Genomic DNA, 14,002 nt, shown 5'->3' on the forward strand with positions numbered 1-14,002 from the left:
TTGGTGTGAGTTTTGAGAGCCATTCCATAATTTGTCCCCATAGACTCCTTGGGAACAATCTCATCATATAGGTGTCATTATGTGCGAATTCCAAACTCATGGCGCAAAATTCCCTTACATGATCTTGGGAGTCATTTGCACCATTATATTTGTCATATTTGGGAATTTCACAATTGGGCAAATAATATCTAAGGAATATATTTTTGTTGTCCCTTGTTGGATGTCTTGCATCTGTTGTTGAAGAGCCTAGATTTGTTGTGTTAATGCACCCAAAGGCTCGTTATCATTGTTCCTTGGTTCCTCATCATTGTCGTTGGTATTATAGTTGTGTGCTCTTGGCTTTTATCTTGTTCCATGGTTCTATTGTGTTAACCGGTCCAATCAAATCTCGCATGAATCTTAATGTCATTGCTTGCTAACATTAGAAAGTATTTTTCCTTGTCGGATTCTATGAGTTTTTGCACGAGTTTCTGGAAACCAGGGTTTTTTTGGGCCTCTTGGATTAGATCCTCAATTATTTCATCTTCACTAGCATCAAAGAAGGGGTTCATTCTTCTAGATCCCATGACCAGTAGTGATTGTATTTCTTGTTCTCTATGTTTTTGAGGTAGAGTTGCAACTAGCATGTGAATTATCTTCGTGAAACATGCTTCAATAAGTGATTGGATCTTCAGGTAGATAAGCCAAAATTATCTTTCCTCCTTTGTTGAGATGTTGTGATAGTGATAACCTTTGTGTGAAGGCACGTGTTTTCAAGGATTCCTCATCAAACTCAGTTCCTTGACCGTGTAGATAGTTACAGAAATGGTGTAGGAATGTGTGATGTTTCAACAAAAGTTTGTGGTTTATGTAGAGAAAATTCCTTTTCTCCAAGATCTTCTTTTGACCAAGCTCTTTCCTTTTCAAGGTAGTCTTTTGACAAAGATTCTTCTTCTTTAAGTGTTGAGGGGTGGTCATATGAGTGATCAAGGTTTCAATTTTGAGTAGATTGATTTGAGAACAAAAATTACCTTGCGTTGACACCCAAGCATACTATGTCAAAAAGAGGGTTTGATATTCCCCTATTGATATGACTAAGTGCGTCAAATGATGTGATGAAGTTCCTCGATGAAGGATGATTTATCCTGATATTGGAAACTAGATTGATTTAACTAACCTAGATAACTAGCTAAGTATTTGATGTTGATATTGGTTGAAATTGTGAAACTTGGATCACCAGTCAATATCCTCTGACTCTGTTTGAAGAAAACCCGTATGTGACAATTGAATTTGAGAGAAGACCTAAGAGGGTATCTGAAGATGATTTTAATTTTTTGAAAAAGTTGAAAACCAGTTCTTTGTCCGAGACAAAATTTCTGATTATGCACTAAAATATGCAGAGTAAGTGCTAAAGTAGGGGTCGAATGTGCTACTCCGATCTTTGTATGCTCTAAGTTGTCCGATGTAAGTGCTAAAGTTATGTGCTTATGTGTTGACTGGTGTTTTGAAGCTTTTCAATTTGTTTGGACTTCACACACAATTGTATGCACTGAATGCACTAATGTTTATCTCTTGAGCGCTAACTAATGAGTAGTATGTGTTATAATGATGATTTAATGCGCTAATCTAAATTGTTGATGTGCTAAGTTGCCCTAAAGTTGAATTTTTTTGATACTTGACTTGCATTTTTGTAAAAAAATTGTTTGTGATGGATGATCTTCTGAAAAATGATTTGAAAATACAATAGCAAGTAAAAATATAGTTTGTATAATCTAAACAATGAGTATATGTTCAATATGATCTTTTCAAATCTCTGTTTGTTTTCATTGGTTTGAATAAGAAATACACATCAAACAGACTCTTTAATCTCAAGGGTCATTAATAATACCATAGCCCACATTTGATACTCCGTCAGCTCAAACAACCCCGTCACACCCTAGGGTGGGCCCCTTTTTTTGCATTTTGCCAGAAGTTGAACCAAAGAGAATTGCTTCTCAATTGGATCATTTTCTTGGGAGATATATGGTGAGTGTCTTAGGGGCGGATTCTTCCCACCCTTGCACTATGATATTAGAAATGTTTGGCTAATTGACTTGCAAAGGGCTCTACTTTAAAATATTTCAGTAAGGCTTTTGTTCGGTCTTCAGTGATAAACTCTCTCAGGAGGCTTCCCAACCTTTAGAACAAAGGCTTTACGTATCTCAAGGATACTGGGGGAAGACTAATCACTGAGCAAAATTGTTGAACATGATTTTCATCACATCCACATTTGATTATAGTGAGTTGGAATACTTGGCGTTAGCCATTCCCCACTTAGGTCTTTTCCCTCTCACCGACCTTATGGTATTCTCGGGAGGGTAGGCCTGCTAAAGGATTTATCTTAATTGCAAAAAATGAAAGAAAGCAAATAAAGTGACGAGTTTGGCTTTTTCATCACCCAATTAAGGGGAGAGCATATACCTATCACCTTTGATTCACAATGAACACTCTTTCTTTTTAACCAATATCGCAATATTGTCTAAATGCTACTTGGAAATTTTGTTCCAAAAGACATGGTGTTTATTTTACCCAAGATAACAATGATGAAAAGATAGCAATTTCTAAACTTATGAAAAGAAATCCTTGTCAACAAAAGAAATTGCCAAAATGATAACAACGATTTAACTTGAAAGTAAAACTTCCAACTTTGAGATGGATTGTTCTTTTGTTACTTTAAAATTTTGAAAGGTGGCTTGTTCCTTTTATCCCCTTTGTTGCAAAAAGAGAAGTTTGTCTTTGTTCTTTTTACCAACACCAAAATAAAGTTCCTTTAAAAGCCCCAAATGAAAATAATGTTCTTTTTAGGGAGCATCACAAAAAAATGATGTTCTTTTTAAGGCTTTACAAAAAAATGAAAATGAGTTTTTTTTAATCTTTTTTGAAAAAAAAAATAAAAAAAATTTAACCAAAAATAAGTAAAAAAATAACTAATCTAAACCTTGAGCACTTGTAAAACAAATTTTAAAACCTGCAAAATCTATTCAAAAAGTTAGTTGATATGGTGGGCTTACAAGCCTAACAGTTATTCCTTTCTGCTTTACAAATTAGATTTATCTTCTTGTTATGCGCTAAACAGTGAAATAAATGCGCTAAAAGATAGAACCTAAGTGCTATTTTGCAGATCCTAAGTGCTAGACTGATGCTTGAAGGCGCTAGACCGGTACTTTAATGCGCTAAAAGAACAGAACAAATCGCATGTTGAGATGAGACTGTAATGCGCTATGATATTCTTCCTATGAGTTGAACAGTGATATATATGCGCTAAAGTATTTCGCATATGCGCTATTTTAAGATTCCAGCGTAATCTTGGTCTTCAACCTACCTGCAAAACAATTTCAAATTTGGGGACATACCCCACGGTGGGCGCCAAAAATGTATACGAGATTTAGTGCAATCAGTCAATCAATTGAAAACTAGAAACTAACATAACAATGAAACTTTTGGATATAAAGACTAACTAAGCTTAAACTAGTTAAACAAGCTAATCTTCCAAGGTGTGTCTCATTGTTCTCAATCTCATTGGATTCCTCAAGTCAATGGTTGATCTTAGATCATTGAGCAACTGAATTTTCGAATGACAACTCCAAGAATGAGTGATATTGAATGAAAAATGATCTATATGCGAGATGCACCTAAGATCTATTTGGAAATGGTAAGCTTATTAGGATTAAGATTAGTTATGATGAAAATGACGCTATGATAAATAAACTAACAACTATGCTAACATGATATATGTTAAACATGATAAAATGCTATACTAATACGCTTCTAAGTGATTAAGATGATGATTAATAAAGAGAGGCAACACTTGATAAAGTAGACTATAATCTAGATGAATGAAACTTGGATATGAATGATGAGAGAAATGAGGCCTATTTATAGAAGAAATGGGCAATTGGATGGTTAAGATCGAGTAATCTTAACAAGGGCTAGGATTGAATGATCTTCAATCCATGTTTACAATTTTCACCAATGAAATGGTGACAATTGTCAACATGAGATGGCTTAAGAGGAGAGAGAAGAGACATTAAATGCATGAGAAGACATGGTGGTTACCCTAGGGGGTAAGGTTAGGGTTGAGTTATTGGATAATCCTTTTTTCCAAAGGATAAAATCTTGTGCAAGGGTTAATGGACAACCATGGTCAAAGCAACGAGTGCTTGAAGAGACCCATGGGTTAGAGAAGAGTTAAGTTAGAGAGAAAGTCTCTAACCAAGGGTCAAGTTTGAGTTAACCATTAATGGTTATTGAAGACTTTGGAGGTTAGCTTATTGAAGACATAAAGCCTTTAATGGTTTATGTTCAAACTTTGAGGGTTTTTGAGAAGTAACCTTCTCTTAAGGAATGTGCAAAAGTTTAAGAGGTAATTAGGCTAATTAGGATGGTTTAGAAGAATCTAGAAGGGGGATTAGACATGTAAGTGGATTTGTTAGGAGGATGCAAGTGGGAGGATATTTTTGGGTTTAATTTTGAAATAAAACGATTTATTTCAAAAAGTGGTTACGACTTGCATTGGAAGGATTTTTAAATAAATTTGATTTATTTAAATAGGAGAAAGATTTTAATTAAATAGGAAAGGGGGATTCTTTTGTTTTTGATTGGTAAAAGGCCCAAGCCATAAGATTTTGTTACTATTTGAAACCTAATACAACCCGACTCACTAGGGGCATCGGTAGGAAAGAGCCGAGTGGAGAAAACCTCCGGTCTTGCCCCAAAAAATTTAATAATTTAATATAATTGTAGTATATGGATACATTTGAGAAATTACATATTTCCTTACTATAAGCTTGATACAAATATCACATGACAGTATACAAAAGTCTGTCTGTGTTTTGCCACTGGAAAACACTCGAAGTGAAAAACCATATGCTGAAAAACTAAGAGTCTGTCACTCATCGGTATGGCCATCCCCTGGAATTTGAAGTTGTCCCAACCAATCCAGAATAACAATATCCTTTGGTTGAGTTGTGTTGATAATATTCCCTACACAGAGACAGTCACAAACAACCACCTTCCATCTAGACCCACTGTTAGCTATTAGCAAAAACATGCAAGCTAAGATAGCTCCTTCACCTCTGGTACATATCAATTTAAAATAGTAGCATAACATAAACATGTAAGCATAAAGAAACACAAACCAAACCAAAGCCCAGGTTGGTCTAAGGTTCTTGCTCCTCTGCATGAGTACTCTATCTACACACTTGTATTATTTATGGAGAGCCAAATAGCTAGAGAGGACCCAGAGCTTTACCATCAATTACACTATAACCCACAGGAAACATAATTGCATGAAACTGAAATCTAAAGCAATGTCGGTACTTCAGGAAAATATAAAACCTGAACCAAAGTAAAAGTCTAAAATTATCCATATAGACAAAATCTTATCATTTAGCCCTATATAACCACACATCTAGAGTAAAGTCTTGAGATCAAGTCTAAAATGTTCGAGTATCCACATGTACAAACAAAATATTGCTAAATAACCATAATAGAAAGCTACCAAGTATGCCCCAGCAAGTGCAACATAATTCCTGGGGATTCCCAAGAAAACTCAGTATATCATAAGCAGGGAATAAAAATCGAGTCCTTGACCTTTTAGGCTCCTATCAACAAAAACATAGTCCCCATGAGGAGGGTGAGGATTAGTAGAAGAGCTTGATGGGACAACCTCCACCATCTCCCTTTGAGTCTTCTTTCTAGCTTAGGAAGAAGTTTTGTTAGATAGATGAGATGCCTTCATAATCACCAGAGGAAGTACCTAAAATTTTTTGCTATCTATTGTAGGGAAGTCCAAAGGAGGTGAAAAGCCTTCCTCAACCATATATTCAACCCACCATTTCATACCCTAGGCAGGTTTCAAATGAAGCCATTTCTGGAGGAATGCAATGTTTCTAGCGGTTATCGGTTTCCTTACTTTGAAGGAGGAGATATCTTTGATAACTAAGATAGGGCACAACACCACATCCTTACACTAGTACATTTGGGCCTAATTTCCGACGGCTAATTGTCGGATTTGCGACGACACAACCTCAGACTTCCGACCAACTTTGCCATTGAAAACTCATAGCCGGGCTTCTCGGCGATGCCATTCGCGTCGGTAGTCTGACTATGTTATGAACTCCTTCGACGACGACTATATTTGCACCCCTGGCTACAAATTTCGGCGGATTTCCATCAAATTTCCGATGGATGCTATGTTTGCTCCTCGATGACTGTCCAACATGGAAGTGACGTCGGATATACAGCATCCTTGTCGGATATTTCACTAGTTGTCATTGGAATTCCGACGACGAGAGATGATGTGGGTCAAACAGCTTTGTCGTCGGTGAATGAAAGCATTGAAAGAGTTCTACTTTTAAAAATTGCACAAAACATTATTATTTATTTGATTTAGTGTTATTTGCAAAAAATGATTATCAATGATGTTTCCTTTCTCCAAGAATTGTCTAGGATCTTTCCGTCAGATAATATGTAACATCGAATGACTAAATCTTTTCTTTACAAGTGCTTATTTTATTTAATTATTATCTGAGCGTGAATTAAAATTTATATCTGTACGGAAGCAGAACATACAAGTTGAAGAGTCATGTGCAAGCAAATTTTGTAAAAGAAAGTAAGTAGGCATTATCTTGAATGACATGGAAACAAGCTCATTAGCTGCCTAGAAGAGAGAAATTGGAGAAAAGCAGAGGAAAGTGTTAAAGGGTGATAAATAGATAGAGAGTATGCAATACAAACAAACAATGTCTAGAGTGTGTGATGTGACGTCTCTAATTTCTGTCTGGAGGGACTAACTAGTTTTGGAGTTCCTGCAAAACCTATTGGGCCATGCTTGGAGGAAATCAATGTGTTCATGCAAGGAGCACCTTTTTTCTATTATGAGAATGATGTTTTTGCACCGAAGGATATTTGGAAGTCAATATCCAAAAAATTCTATAGTGTGGAACTAGAGTTGGCAGACTCGAAGTAATTTTCAGCTTTTAGAAGACCAAGAGGTTATGTACACAATCTCCCAATAGAAGGGCGATTTCAAGCATTACCTCTCCCCCCCATGACTATTCAGGAAGCACTTCCTCAGACAAAGGACTATTGGCATCCATGGGATCAAAGAAAAAAATTGAAGCATAGACTCTAGATGATGTGGTGGTGTCCTTTGTGAAGAACTTTGCACCATAATTGAAAATTCATGAGGGAAACTGCAAGATAGTGAAGAGAAATACAATCTTGAAAAGTGGGAAGAATGGATCTTGGTTTGGGTGGGGCCAAGTCAGGTGGCTCCTCTAGAGGTTGATGAGATAGAAATCATATTAAGATTTGATAAAGATCGCACTCGTGGAACTTCGTGTGCGACTGATCGATTGTGGTGTTTGGGTAATGCATTCCAAATAGATACAATTGCATACCATTTATCTATCTTGATTAAAGACTTTTATCCTGATGGCATTAAATTAAAGTTCTTTCTCTTCTATCTGGTATTGGTGGAGAAGAGGTTGCTTTGCATCGACCTGACCTGCCAATAGGTTGCAGGTCAGGTCGATAGGTGGCAGGTCAGGTCGATACAAAGCAACCTCTTCTCCACCAAAACCAGATAGAAGAGAAAGTACTTTAATTTGATGCCATTAGGATAAAAGGCTTTAATCAAGACAGATAAATGGTATGCAACTATATCTATTTGGAATGCATTACCCAAACACCGCAATCGATCAGTCGCACACGAAGTTCCACGAGTGTGATCTTTATCAAATCTTAATATGATTTCTATCTCGTCAACCTCTAGAGGAGCCACCTGACTTGGCCCCACCCAAACCAAGCTCCATTCTTCCCACTTTTCAAGATTGTATTTCTCTTCACTATCTTGCAGTTTCCCTCGTGAATTTTCAATTATAGTGCAGAGTTCTTCACGAAGGACACCACCACATCGTCTAGAGTCTATGCTTCAATTTTTTTCTTTGATCCCATGGATGCCAATAGTCCTTTGTCTGAGGAAGTGCTTCTTGATTAGTCATGGGAGGGAGAGGTAATGCTTGAAATTGCCCTTCTATTGGGAGATTGTGTATATAACCTCTTGGTCTTCTGAAAGCTGAAAAATTACTTCGAGTCTGCCAACTCTGGTTCCACACTAGAGATATTTTTGGATATTGACTTCCAAATATCCTTCGGTGCAAAATCATCATTCTCATGATAGAAAAAAGGTGCTCCTTGCATGAACACTTTGATTTCCTCCAAGCGTGGCCCACTAGGTTTTGCAGTAACTCCAAAACCAGTTAGTCCCTCCGGACATAAATTAGAGACGTCACATCACACACTCCAGACATTGTTTTTTTGTATTGCATACTCTCTATCTATTTATCACCCTTTAACACTTTCCTCTACTTTTCTCCAATTGCTCTCTTCTAGGCAGCTGGTGAGCTTGTTTCCATGTCATTCAAGATAATGCATCCTTGCTTTCTTTTACGAAATTTGCTTGCACATGACTCTTCAGCTTGTATGTTCTACTTCCGTACAAATATAAATTTTAATTCACGCTTAGATAATAATTAAATAAAATAAGCATTTGTAAAGAAAAGATTTAGTCATTCGATGTTACATATTATCTGACGGAAAGATCCTAGACAATTCTCGGAGAAAGGAAACATCATTGATAATCATTTCTTGCAAATAACACTGAATCAAATAAATTAAAAATGTTTCATGTAATTTTTAAAAGTAGAACTCGTTCAATGCCTTCATGCACCGACAACAAATCAATATAATAGGCTATTATAAAGAATATATACAAAAATATGAAAGAACATTAAATTACCATTACAACCCCATAAACCATTAAATAGTGAAAATATATATAAGTTTGTAAATGTCTCCCTACAAACACCACAACCATAACCAAAACAAAAAAAAATTGTACCCGCAAAAACTAAGTAGCTGGTGAGTTGTTAGTCTACAACATCTCTCAGATGATCAAACTGTTTCTTAATTTTGTTCATCTAATTAGTCAATGGATTTAGTTGCATGTACAAGTTTTCTATTTGAAGCCTTATGTTTCCCTATATTTGAGACTTAATAAAATTCTTGTGAGTAGGAAATTGATTCAGGAGTTATGTGTGAAGAATTTGGCAAAGTAAATGATGACAATCAAACTCAAATTTTATCTGTCTTGAAAGCCTTTTATCCTGGTGGCATTAAATTAAAGTTCTTTCTCTATTTTCTGGTGATCTTTGGAGCAGAGGTTGCTTTGCATCGACCTGGGATACATTTAACTTGTGTTGTATCTGCGGAAATATGTATCATAGGTCGATAAAATGCTTTCAAGACATATATTAGGTATAAAAGGAAGCCTACCCTATCATTTGAAGGGGTTTACCTACAATTCAAGTGATCTCTTGATTATAAAATCAATTCAATTCCAAGTGAACAGGCAATCAAGCATTCATCAAGAATTAAAGGAGAAATGAAAATAAAGATATTTAATAGAGGAGATATTTAATAAAGATATCATCTTTTAAATTAAGAAAGGGCAGGAGATTAAGAATACAAACCTTCCATATTGCACACTTCAAGGTATATTCAAATTACAAGTTACATTTATAGGGTCTGTCCTATTCGAGCTAGCTACTATTTCAACACATTCTAACACATGTATCTATTTCTATGCAATAATTAGTAGTAGCTACACATAGACTAGCATGATACATAAGTTCTTTTCTAATAGTGCCCTTCATATGCAATTCTTTCAAGATTATTTGTCCTGATGACATTAAATTAAAGTTCTTTCTCTATTTTCTGGTGATCTCTGGAGCAGAGGTTGCTTTGCATCGACCTGGGATACATTTAACTTGTGTGGTATCTACAGAAATATGTATCCTAGGACGATGCAATGCAGCCTCTGCTCCACCAATACCAGATAGAAGATAAAGTACTTTAATGTAAAGCCATCAGGATAAAATGCTTTCAAGACATATATTAGGTATAAAAGGAAGCCTGCCCTGTCATTTGAAGGGGTTTACCTACAATTCAAGTGATCTCTTAATTATAAAATCAATTCAATTCCAAGTGAACAGGAAATCAAGCATTCATCAAGAATTGAAGGAGAAATCAAGTTAATAAAGATATTTAATAAAGATATCATCTTTTAAATTAAGAAATGGGCAGGAGATTAAGAATACAAACCTTCCATATTGCATACTTCAAGGTATATTCAAATTACAAGTTACATTTATAGGGTCTGTCCTATTCGAGCTAAGTACTATTTCAACACATTCTAACACATATCTATTTCTATGCAATAATTAGTAGTAGCTGCACATAGACTAGCATGGTACATAAGTTCTTTTCTAATATTTCCCTTCATATGCAATTCTTTCAAGATTATTTAGTTGTATCTACCTTCTTAGGTTATGCAGATGGAGATTAGATTAGGTTATGTATCTACTTTCTTGCTTTGTAATTCTCGTTGTGTTTAATAATGTTTTATCCCTTTGGTGAAAAAAAAGGAGGTTGATGATAAATATCTATGTTGTCTATTAGTTGATTCCCATGACAATAAGTGGTTAATGCCGATGCAAAGTAACACTAACAAGAAACTTTGATGACAATCTAATACACATCACTATTGAACTTACCCCTTTCTCATATAACCCTATGTTGGCTAGGCCCCACAATAATTAGAAGATCATAATTACTACTGTCCTAAACCTTGCATTGACCGTCACAATTTCACAGTGAGTTGAGTTAATTAGTCCATTAGCAAGATTGGGAAAGAGTTTGGTATTGAGTTAGGTGTTGGTGGAAGGTTTAAGGAGGTACACTATCATCATAATTAATGTTAGAGAGTGTTGTGTGAAGAAGAATGGCCACGAAAGGAGTGACTGTCCTAAGTGCTTGAGACTGTCACAAAAAGTGAGTGTTGCAATAGTGAATCTTCCTTTGACCTTTGTGTGTTTGGGAGGGTAAAGACCCATGGTGGTATATGTTGAGTGGTTGGGAGGGTAAAGACCCACATATCAACTATCTACTTTGACATCCTAGGATGGTGTCCACCTACTCTAAAACCTTGTGGGCACTCTCTGTCTGATACTAACATATACACAACATGTGCCTCTCATATAACCCTATGTTGGCTAGGCCCCACCATAATTAGAAGATCCTAATTACTAAAACCACTAGATTCTCCCCTAAAAGGTTGTTGAGTCATAGAAGGCCTAGCTTGATAGCCCTATAGTCTCTCATACCTAAAATATCCTTGTGTCGATGATGGTCAAATGTGACTACCCTATGGCCCCTACTATGCTCTAGTAGACCTTTGTCCCTAATATTGATACTATTGGGTTTTTCTTTGTAAATCATATAGTAAATCTAAATTATCCTTTGAAGGATGGGGAGGCCTATGGACACTTTAGTCCCTTCATCAAGGTTACAAACTTCTCTCATGCCTCTTGTGTCCTCCCATGTACCTCCTTTTCCATAAGAGACTTTGCCATAGCAACCCTAAAGTCATTTGGATTGGCCATGTGTAGGAAAACTGAAATTTTGGGATTTCCACCCCTAATGAAATATTTGACAAGTAACTTGTCTTGAATGCAATCTACAAACTACAAGAACTCAAAAAACCAACTCTCATGTTGAGCCACTATGAAACCTTATTATGTAAATTGTGAAACTCATCTATGCATCTCTGTCAAAAATATTTTGAAATAGAACACACTTTGAAGCACTCCAAAATAGTAATTGGAGAGGGTTTCCAATGTGAGTTGGTGCATTTTATCCTCCCAGTTACACAAGGTGGAAGCAAGTCCTCTCAAAAATTGCATTGGAAATTATGCCTTTAGGTTGCTCACATATAGATGCAACCCAAAGCATAAGTCCAAGCTAAGTAACCAAGACTTATCCTCAACCCCATTTGTGGATCTTAAAAATGTAGAGGATTGGAGATGAAGCAACTCTCGAATATGATCCTTTGGCTCATGATATGTGCTTGCTATAGTTTATACCTCTTGTATTTATGCGTGATGAGGCTAGGTAATGTGTATTGATCAATATTCTATCTCCTCTATGTGTATTTCCCAAATTCAAGGCAAACTCCTAATAAGCTCCCAAGATGCAAGTATATGCTCCTCTACTACAAGTGGATCCTCATGGCTTGTAAGATTTGAGGTCCATACTCGGGCTACTCATCTTGGTGAAAAATCTCAAAGTGATATGACCCTTCCTTCCATTTCCTACACCCTATTTTCTAACCCACACCTCATAACCTTTACCTCACTTCCTATCATTATTACCTTCCATCTACCTTTCATATCCCCTATCTTAACCTCCTCCACTTTCCTACATCCTATCCTACACCTTAACCTCGTACACACTTACTTTTACTTCACCTACCTAACCCCATTCCATCCTTCACATCCTTTTATCTCCCCCCATTCACTTTCCTACCTTCCAAACCCCTAACATATCCTAACTTACTCTTTCACCATTTCATGCTTCATCACTTACCTCCCTATCTTATCCTAACCCACACCTCATAACCTTATACCTCTCAACTTCCATTTTATACCACCTTCCTAACGGTACACTTATGCTCCCTTCCAAAACACTGACAAAAAATAGCACTCAATCACTACACATTGCTCTCACGGTTCTGCAACAGGTATTTTCTGTCACAACCATATATTCCAGCATCCATAATTAGGATATATTTGATATAATGGCACTCGATCACGCAGGTTTAGGTCATCCCTCTCCTTAATTAGGATATATTTTAAATATGGAAAGCAGTGTTAATATGTTTCTGGCTAACTATATTGTTCATTATTTAAAATGCAGTGTTTAATTAATACATGATTGTAGGATTGTTCAACGGTTTAGGTCTTGTAAGAAATTCTTCTTTTAAATCGATCATATCATATTACAGAAACCTCTCACCATCTTTGCTATTGGCAATTAATCTGATAAATATATAATAAACTTTGAATCTAAATATTTGAATATGTATAACAATGAATTTGCTGATTATACCCTACCTTTTTCTTGCAACGATTAAACCCATAGGGAGCTATGTCCACCTCCCTCCTTCGTGTTCATCGGGGGATGGCCCCTACCTGTATGTTCCCTATTGTGATCGCCATTGTGATCCCCTAATATGCCCCAAGACAGCGCGAACTAAGATACCTTGGGAGGGCCTTTAGGTAGGCACTCATTCGCTCGACCGGGAAGGGACGCTTACGCGAATAGTTGTGGTTGAAGCCAACGAAGATGGATGGAGATTCGATAGTTAGTGTCCAGGAATTCGGGTTGTTTCCAGTGTGGCTCTGCTTGCTTCTTTAGGTCAATAATTCCCATTTGTTGGGAAAGCACATAACTGAATCGTGCTCCCTCCACTTCCAGCCTGAGCTGTAAAACCGACTGGTTTCACACCAATGATCTTCCCCGCCACAATTAAACCCATAGGTTCACTGCAGAGGCGAGATTTATGAAATGACTTGGTCTCTCTTTTTTTTTTAAAGTAATGCACGCGGTCGTCAGAATTTCGATGAACACAGACACTTTTTCTTAAAAAACCCAAATGTCATTGCCAATTCCTTCTTTGTCGAAACCAAATGTTGCATTATCGTCGGAATTCCGACGAAATCGGGCATTTTTTCAAAAAAAAAACAAATTCGATCACAATATAGCTTCTCCATTGAAAGCTTCCATTAGAATTTTAGGCCAAATGTATTAGTGTTAGCACGATTCCTCACACACGACTCCACATAATCTTCAGGGTAAGGAATTATCAGATTCTCATTAACATTGTGGACAACCAGTTCTAAACCAGTCAACAAATCCTCTCTAGAAATCGCTTGGCAAAGAGGAATTGCCTCATTTTTGGGTGTACCCATGACAAGTAAGATGGCTACAAATGTAGCAGGAATGTCATAATTAACCCTAAATCTGAATTCATAGTTCATATGTTCCTCCTCCATCACTTCAATAACAATTTAATAGCAAG

Source organism: Cryptomeria japonica, chromosome 8 (assembly GCF_030272615.1).
Source record: "Cryptomeria japonica chromosome 8, Sugi_1.0, whole genome shotgun sequence".
In the NCBI taxonomy this organism is placed as follows: domain Eukaryota; kingdom Viridiplantae; phylum Streptophyta; class Pinopsida; order Cupressales; family Cupressaceae; genus Cryptomeria; species Cryptomeria japonica.